Genomic DNA, 8,898 nt, shown 5'->3' on the forward strand with positions numbered 1-8,898 from the left:
GTAAATACATAAGTAAAACAAAAGAGAGTAAGATGAAGGTCATGGGGAAAAAAATTGAGATGTAACATGGTATAGGGAGATCAAAAAAACTCAGTTTGGGGGAAAATGTAAGCAAAGAAATTAGGCGAAATGGAAATGTGAAAAGAAAAACAACTGAGAAACTGGGAAACAGGAACACCAAAAGGTTACATAAATGTTGCTCCTATTTAAGTTTCATGACCAAAAAAAAAAACGGATCTTTTATTTACTGGTTGTTTTGTTTTTTTAATGTCTGCTGGTTTGTTGCCAAAGCTCTAGATTTTTCTGCAGCTAATTAAGACCCTTGTCTGGAGTTGGACCCTGGAGATAAAGGTCGGAACTGCCGGTGGGGCTCTCAGTATTTTTAACTGTTGTTCTTTGAGCTCCTAAAAGCTTAACTCCTCAATTACCAACCTGAAAAATGGTGCTGCTCTTTTCTGAGACAACACCCTCTGTTTAAATCTTTGCCCATTTAACCCTTCATTAACTCATTGAACCTCTATGATTGAATTTACATGTTTATTTCTTGCGGCTTTGGTACCTTCTAGAGATAATGCTGCCTGGGAACATCGTTTCTGTCTCTCCTACGGCTAGTTAACATCAAGACCCTGATCTTCCAAATTGCCACAGCTTTTTCAGGATTAAATGCCCTGCGAGGAAGGTGTTAATCAGAGCAACACCTGAAACAATTGTACTCTAGGTACCGTCTCAAATCTGGAGGTAAAAGCAGCCTGAACATATCCAGTGGCTCCCAGGCATCAAAAAAAGGTTATGAAAACTGAACGAGGAAACTGGCAGGAAAGGACTAGGCAGGAAATGAGGTAATAAGTCACATAAATCCTAACGTCTACCAATGTCTGTGTTTAAGAAGGAAATGAAAGAAAATAAAGGTGCCCCTCTGTACTGTTTAATTTATAGCAGAATATGAAAACATTCTGCAATGCAATTTTCTGGAGATTCAGTTGCACAACTGGTTATTAAATCCTCCAAAAGAAAATGTGAACTAGGCCGGGCGCGGTGGCTCACGCCTGTAATCCCAGCACTTTGGAAGGCCGAGGCGGGCGGATCACAAGGTCAGGAGATCGAGACCATGGTGAAACCCCGTCTCTACTAAAAATAGAAAAAAAAATTAGCCGGGCGCAGTGGCGGGCGCCTGTAGTCCCAGCTACTCGGGAGGCTGAGGCCGGAGAATGGCGTGAACCCGGGAGGCGGAGCTTGCAGTGAGCCGAGATTGCGCCACTGCACTCCAGCCTGGGTGACAGAGCGAGACTCCGTCTCAAAAAAAAAAAAAAAGAAAAAAGAAAATGTGAACTAATTGTATGGCTAATTAACATTTTGGCCTAAAAATATTATAGCCAAGATCACTTTATTCTTAGCTGGTGAAAAATAATCCGATCCCCTAGTGAGGGCCCCTCAAAGCCTGGTTGGGCATATTTACAATTCTCTTATCTTAGTCTCAAAGCTATTTGGCCCTTTTGTTCCAATACAATAGCCCCAATATATCAGACCATCTCTATTTGCATAGAGATACATGGAGTATTCACTTCTTCTCCGCTATGTGAATTTTCATTTTCATGAATGGCTTTACACAAAGGTAGAATAGGCAGCTAGCTAATATTGTGATTACAGGGAGTTTCTCTGAAATCTCTCTCTTTCTTGCTTCTTTTTTTTATTATTATTTGCTTTGTTTTCTTGTTGTTGTTTGAGACAGAATCTTGCTCAGTCACCTAGGCTGGAGTGCAGTGGCAAAATTACAGCTCACTGCAGCCTCAACCTTCCAGGCTCAAGTGATCCTCCCACCTCAGCCTTCCAAGTTGCTGGAACTACAGGCATGTGCCACCACACCCAGCTAGTTTGGGCATTTTTTGTAGAGTCACAGTTTTGTCATGTTCCCCAGGCTGGTCTTGAATGGGCTTAACAAGCAGTCTGCCCACCTTGGCCTCCCAAAATTCTGGGAATTACCGGTGAGAGTCACTGCACCCAGCCTTCCCGAAATCTCTTTAAAACCCTTCTGCATCCAGGTTCCAAAACGCATGAAACACCACCACAGAAAAGACATATTGCTTAAAACAGAATTTTGAGTTAAGAAATTTCCTTTTCTTCAGGTCTCCTTTAAAACAAAAACTCTTCCAGAAGGAATGACATATAAGTCATTAGCACTACAGCTTGAATTAATGCATCAGGGATGCCAATTGCCTGAGACCAAGGAAGAAAACCCATCACCACCCTGTGCTCCAATACAGTATGAGGTGCTCGGGCCAGATCCAAGTGCCTTCATCAGGATCAGGGCTTTAGGTGAGAGCGGGCTGGAAGGATCTCCTAGAGTGGACTCTGCCATATCACCCACCACACACGTCCCTCCTCCACTTCCTACTGCACCCTCATCCCCTCGCCCATCAAAACCGGCATGCCATGAAGTGTAGCCAAAAAATCTCAAGAATGTTTCCAGCAATAACATTTGATGGTGTCTGTGCTCCTAGAATATGATTCCAGGTTTCCTAACCTGCTATAGTAATGAACTTTTTTGGTTATCTAAGGAAAGCTATGAACCGTATACCACTTAGGGTAACTTCAGTTGCTGTGAGAAACCCACCCAAATTGTACAGTGGCTCAAATAGGATGGCTCAAATGTACACTTCTCACTCATGTAAAGTCCAAAATGAATGCTTCTGCTCAGCTGGTGGCTCTCCTCTAAGTGGCAATTCAGAAACCCCGGCTCTTTCCCATCTATAACTTTGCCAGCTTTAACACTGCCAAGGTCACCCCACTCTTAGGCAGTGACCCAGCAGAAGGAGAATGGGGATCTGGAGGTAGAGTAAAGGCCAGGCCTAGAAGTGGCATACAAAGCCACTCTGGTCTCTTCCATGTATGTTGCAGTTTGGGTACATGAAGTTAAAATTTGCCCACATTAGATCCTTCCTTTTCTGAATAGCAATGGCCTGGAAGACCTGAGCACCTGGTGCATCTGGAGCACAGAAATGGGGCAAAGGATTCAGAAATGGGAGAGGAGGAGGGGCAGAACCACACTCTACCGCTCAGGATTTTACTTGGGGTCAATTTTCCTTACATCAGGTCACAGGATAAATAATGGATCCCCTATCCGTTTCCAAAGGAGATGTCAGTCCATGTGTGTATGCATGTGTGCATACATACACATATCTTATTGGATGTTCTCAGATTTATGTACATATAATATGCATATTGGTCATGCATATTCGTTATATATCATTCATGCATATTAATCATGTATATATTATACATATTTTGTGATATTTATATAGTTGATCATACATGTTATATATAAGTATAAAGATTTACACATCTGATAAATAGATATGTATCTGATTTATATCTCATGCTTTACATCTTATGCATAAACAATTGTATTTGGTAATGACCATGATGATTCCTCTTTCATGAACTTGTTCTCTACCTGCTTTAGGAGGTATCTAGAGGGACAAACGCCATACATCCAAACTTATCACAGTAAATAATGTATCAGAAAACATTTAGTATAGTAAATTGACAAGAGTCATGGAAAATGTTGTTAACGTGACAGTTCTACTTAGAACGTTCTGTTTATGTGTATAATTTTTTAAAAGAACATTTTGACAAATACACAGGATTATGTCCAAATTACTGGTGTGTCTGCATTCTCAAGCTGTTATTCAAACAATGGAAGTCAAGTTTTAATGAGATTTTCAGGATCTGCTGAAATGCTTCTCTGCATTAAACGTGAATACAGAATAAAATAATGTTTAAGCAGAATACAAAAATAACTATTGTGACATTCATTTTAACAGGAATTTTTTTGAAGAAGAAAAAAAGAAACCAGAAACAACTGAGCAAAAATTCCGCCTACTCTGCCCTTGTGTAACTTCTCAAACTCTCTCATTATTTTCCTCTGCCACTTCTTTCCCAAAAGAGAGTGAGTCCAAAACACCTTCTTCAGAAGTTTTAGGGCCTTTACAAGTTGATTAGATAGTTGTAACCCTCAAAGGGAAAACGTTGGGCAATAACCTTATGAATCGGCCCCCTGGTCCACCACTCACTGTCCACCAGAGTGAACTACACAGGCCACCTGTCTCCAGAAGAGAACACTTGCCTTCTATTTGTCATCACAGGTGAGAGGAAAATAAGAATATGTGCTTTTGAAAAGTAGCCATCCCAGATCTTTCAAGGTGCAAGTGTATATGTGTCTACGTGTTATAAGTCCAACTAAAAAACATTTCCCTTCTTACAAAATAACAATAGTTGTGTTGTCTTAGTCCGTTTCGAGTTGCTATAACAGAATACTTGAAACTGGGTCGTTTATAAAGAGATTTATATGGCTCACAATTCTGCAGGCTGGAAAGTTCAAGATTAGGCAACTGCATCTGGTGAGGGCCTCAGGCTGCTTCAGCTCATGGTGGGAAACAGATGGGGAGCAGGTATGTGCCAAGAGATCACATGGCAAGAGAGAAAAACGCTGGGTGGAGGTGCTGGGCTCTTTTTAACAACCAGCTCTCCCAGAGCTCATAGAGCAAGAACCCTCAAGGGAAGGCATTAACCCACTCGTAAGGGCTCTGCCTCATGAACCAAACACCTCCCAATATTGCCATATTGGTGATCAGATTTTAACAAGAGGTTTGGAGGGGACAAGCATCCAAATCTTAGCAAATGTAGACATATTACTTCTTCAAGTACATTACTCAAACATTTTAGCTTTTTTTTTTTTTTTTCCAGAACTCTTTTTATCATGTGCACCTTCTTTCATATGAAACAGAAGAACCTAAACAAGTTGCTTATTGGGTTCTGGGTGCAGTGCCTCATGCCTGTAATGCCCAAAAATAACTATTGTGACATTCATTTTAACAGGCGGGCAGATCACTTGAGGTCAGGAGTTTGAGACCAGCCTGGCCAACATGGCAAAACCCCATCTCCCCTAACAATATAAAAATTAGCCAGGCGTCGTGGTGTGCGCCTGTAAGTCCCAGCTACTCAGGAGGCCAAGGCATGAGAATCACTTGACCCTGGAAGACAGAGGTTGCACTGAGCTGAGATCACACCATTGCACTACAGCCTGGGTGACAGGGCAAGACTGTGTCTCAAAACAAACAAACAAACAAACAACTTGCTTATTAGATATTATAAACACTATTAAGGTGATCTTTCTTCTATTTTAAATTCTCTATTCATTCAAAAATGAATCTTGAAATTCCCAGTGTGGGGTCTTAGCTAATACTTGTAGAATATCAGGTCAGGTGCTTTGGGTTGTGTTTGTTTGTTTGTTTGTTTGTTTGTTTAAGTAATAATGCCTTGCTTCATTTCACACCTTTAACCTTGACATAAATATATCTCTCAATGAGATACTTTATAGATGAGAATTTAACGAAACTTTTTTTAAACATTGTGTAATTACTTAGTTGGGAGTGGTGGTTTATACCTGTAATCCCAACACTTTGGGAGGCTGAGGCGGGCAGATCACTTGAGTCCAGAAGTTCGAGACCAGCCTGGCCAGCATGGCAAAACCCCATCTCTACTAAAATAATTAGCCAAGTGTGGTTGCACACACCTGTAATTCCAGCTACTATGAGACTCACTTGAACCCAGGAGGCAGAGGCTGCAGTCAGCTGAGATCACACCACCGCATTGCAGCCTCAGTAACAGAGCAAGACTCTGTCTCAAAAAAAATAAAAATAAAAAATAAAATATCTTGTAGTTATTTAAATATTTTTACGTTATGATTGTATAAAATTCATAATAAAGAAAATTTTGAAGAAATATTTTACAATAGATAATTTCACATAAAAGTAATTCTCTCCCATTTTATGAATTTTTACTTAATGACTTTCATTTTGCCGAGCTTCCATAGAAGTAAAGCCACAGGCATTGATATTTAGTAAGCAGAAGTGTTTTATTGGTCAATTTCTGCACCAACATGTGATTTCTCTATGCTATTGTAGTAAGTGTTGGCTATAACTCACTCTGCGTCTAAATAGGCAAGCTACCATGGAGGGGTACAGTAATGGGGCCATGGGGTGCCCAGTCATTTGGTCAAACATTATTCTGGGCATGTCTGTGGTGGTGTCTCTGGATGAGATTGACATTTGAATCAGTTGGCCAAGCAAAGCAGATGGCGCTCTCCAATATAGTGGGCCTCATTCAATCCACTGAGGCCTGAATAGAACAAAAAGGTGGAGTAAGAGAACTCACTGTCTCTGCCTGACTGTCTTTGGGCTGAGACATTGGTCTGCTCCTGGCTTCAGACTGGGCCTCTGAAACTGACACCATCAGTTCTCCTGGGTCTCCAGCTTGCTGATTGCAAATCTTGGGTCTCTTCAACCTTCATAACCAAATAACCCAATTCCTTAAAGTAAATTTCTTTATATATATATTATATATGTGTATATATACACATAAATATACACACACAGGATGGATATACATATATACATACACACATATAGGATATATAATATATATCTATATATACATTATATATCAAAATACATATATAGGCTATATATATATTCTGTCTATATATATACACACACACACATATATATCATAGAGAAGTAGAACCCAATATAATACAAATACACACACACACACACACACACACATCCTATTGAGTTCTATTTCTCTGGAGAACCTTTTCTAATACAAGTATCTTTGTCATTTTTTGCGTCCTCCAAATATCAGCTGGGTGAGTTCATCTTTCCCTTAACCTCTAGGTTAAGGTGATTCAAACCTACATTTTATGGATTGAGGAGGTACAAAGCTGACCTCAAGTGTTGAGTGAAATTGATAAACCTGGGGCAAGGAGGGTTTTCTGTATATCGGTCAGCAAGAGCTTCTCCTGATGGAGAACAGCTCATGGTTCTCCCCAGGTCTTGCTTAGGCCACCCTGCTTGTATTATAATACTCTTGTGGTGGGGACACTGTACCTTCATTTCTTCAAAACTCCACCTATATATATAAGGCACTGGTATTCATGTGGAGAGCTGAAGGAAGGGGTCTTTACACCTGTAGACTTCCTTATTCTCATAAGTTTTTGACCTGCCCCCACTGGGAATTTCCCTTGTCCCCTCAAGACACGGTGTTATAAACCTCTCCTGTATCTCCTCGTTTTCTCTCCTCTCTCCCCGATCCCGATTGTCCCCCTTATGCTTCCTCCATCCCAGATCGATTTTGGAAACCCCACCTTTCTTAATCTCTTTGTCATACAGCGAAATGATTCAGCTCCCTCTTTAGCCACTTCACCTCCATTCAGCTTTGTGTATCAGACATGTCTCCATGCCCATAAAAGGGCCTTTCACAAAATAAAATCCATCCTCCTCAACAAGTCCTGTGGACTGTACCCAGCAGGCAAGTATTCCCTCTTCACTGTATACTTGTTGGGAGCTCAAAATCTTTTTCTCATTATCATTTTTTTGATGGGATCCTTCTGGTGCGTATCATTAGAGCATGGATCATTTCAATGGCTTTTTGTTGTAAAACTGACATGTTTCTGCAACTGTCTAAGGAACCTGCACTGAAGGCCTTTGTCTCTGTGCAGATGGTATTCTACATTGCGGTAAGCAAACAGGTTGGCTGAAACAATATGATGCTAACCTTTGCTAAGTGAAAAGAGGGATTCCATTTGTGAGTTCATGTCAGATAAGCTTGTACACTGTAGGTACCAATAATGCTGGTTAAATGAATAGTTGTAAAAATATGCTGCTGGTAAATAAATTCTGAAGTCTTGGCTGCAATTATCATTTTAGATGGGGTAGATAAATATGATAGCTCAACATCCAACATTTGTCAAGGAAGATTTATCCTGAGGGACAATGTTGGCAGTATGCAATCTAAATAGCACCACTACAATAATTAGTTGAGTAAAAGAAAGTTGATTCTGCCTATTGTTTTAATCTACATAGTATACACTCATATAAAGTTTAAACTGGTTTAAACGTTGAAGCAATTTACATAAAAGCCTTACAAGAACAACAGGAAGTACATTCAGATGGAAAAGGTATAGTCAGCTGGAAATATGAATGTGCTTGGGGCAATTGTCTTTCTGGCAATCTTCATTGTATTGCTCTGAACATAGACATTTATACGGTGAAGGAACATGAAAGTTACATTTGTTCAAAGCACCTTTCAGGGGTGTTGTTACATAATAGCTGCACATTTTGCAATGGCTCAAGAAACTGCATATGACGCCATATTTATGCAACCACCACTATATCATAGTCCAAATTCCCCAGTTTTGCAACAAAAGAATCCAGCAACTTTTAAAAAATTAATTAGATGTGTCTTTCCACTACATTTGCATCCATAGAAATTTGAGTAGCTCTACCTGGTAATGTGACACCTGTGGCCGTATTTCTGCTGTTGCATCCACCACATCTATTAGGGTTGTCTATTGGTGTATCTCGGCCACTTAACTGTCAGCTTTCTGAAACAGAACGGGTCTCCCTCCATGTATCGTGCTTGACAAAGAAAGGGTTTTTGAATATGCTTATTCTGGGAGTGAATGCTGTGATCTGATTATTTGCTCTTTGGGGCCTGTCTGAAATGTACAGTCACAATATCAAGTTCCTTCTGCCCTTTCTTGAGTCAATTTATCCAACTCCATAATAGCGGCGAGCCTTTTTGGAGTGTGTGTGCTCCGTGGCCTGAATGTATTCTCATTCAATCCTCAGCACGGTCCCTCAGGGTTGATACTATGATCAGCATTGTCTTCGTTCTGCAAAAGGAAAAACTGAAGTTTAAGGAAGCTAAGTGATTTGCCTGGAGTCACACAGCTAGAAGGAGGCCCAGCCAAGAGTTAAGTCTACATCTGTTGGATTCCAGAGCTAACATCTGATCTTCGTCATTTCACTAAAATTCTGAACCAGAAATGAGCCAAAG

Source organism: Macaca thibetana, chromosome 18 (genome assembly GCF_024542745.1).
Source record: "Macaca thibetana thibetana isolate TM-01 chromosome 18, ASM2454274v1, whole genome shotgun sequence".
In the NCBI taxonomy this organism is placed as follows: Eukaryota; Metazoa; Chordata; class Mammalia; order Primates; family Cercopithecidae; genus Macaca; species Macaca thibetana.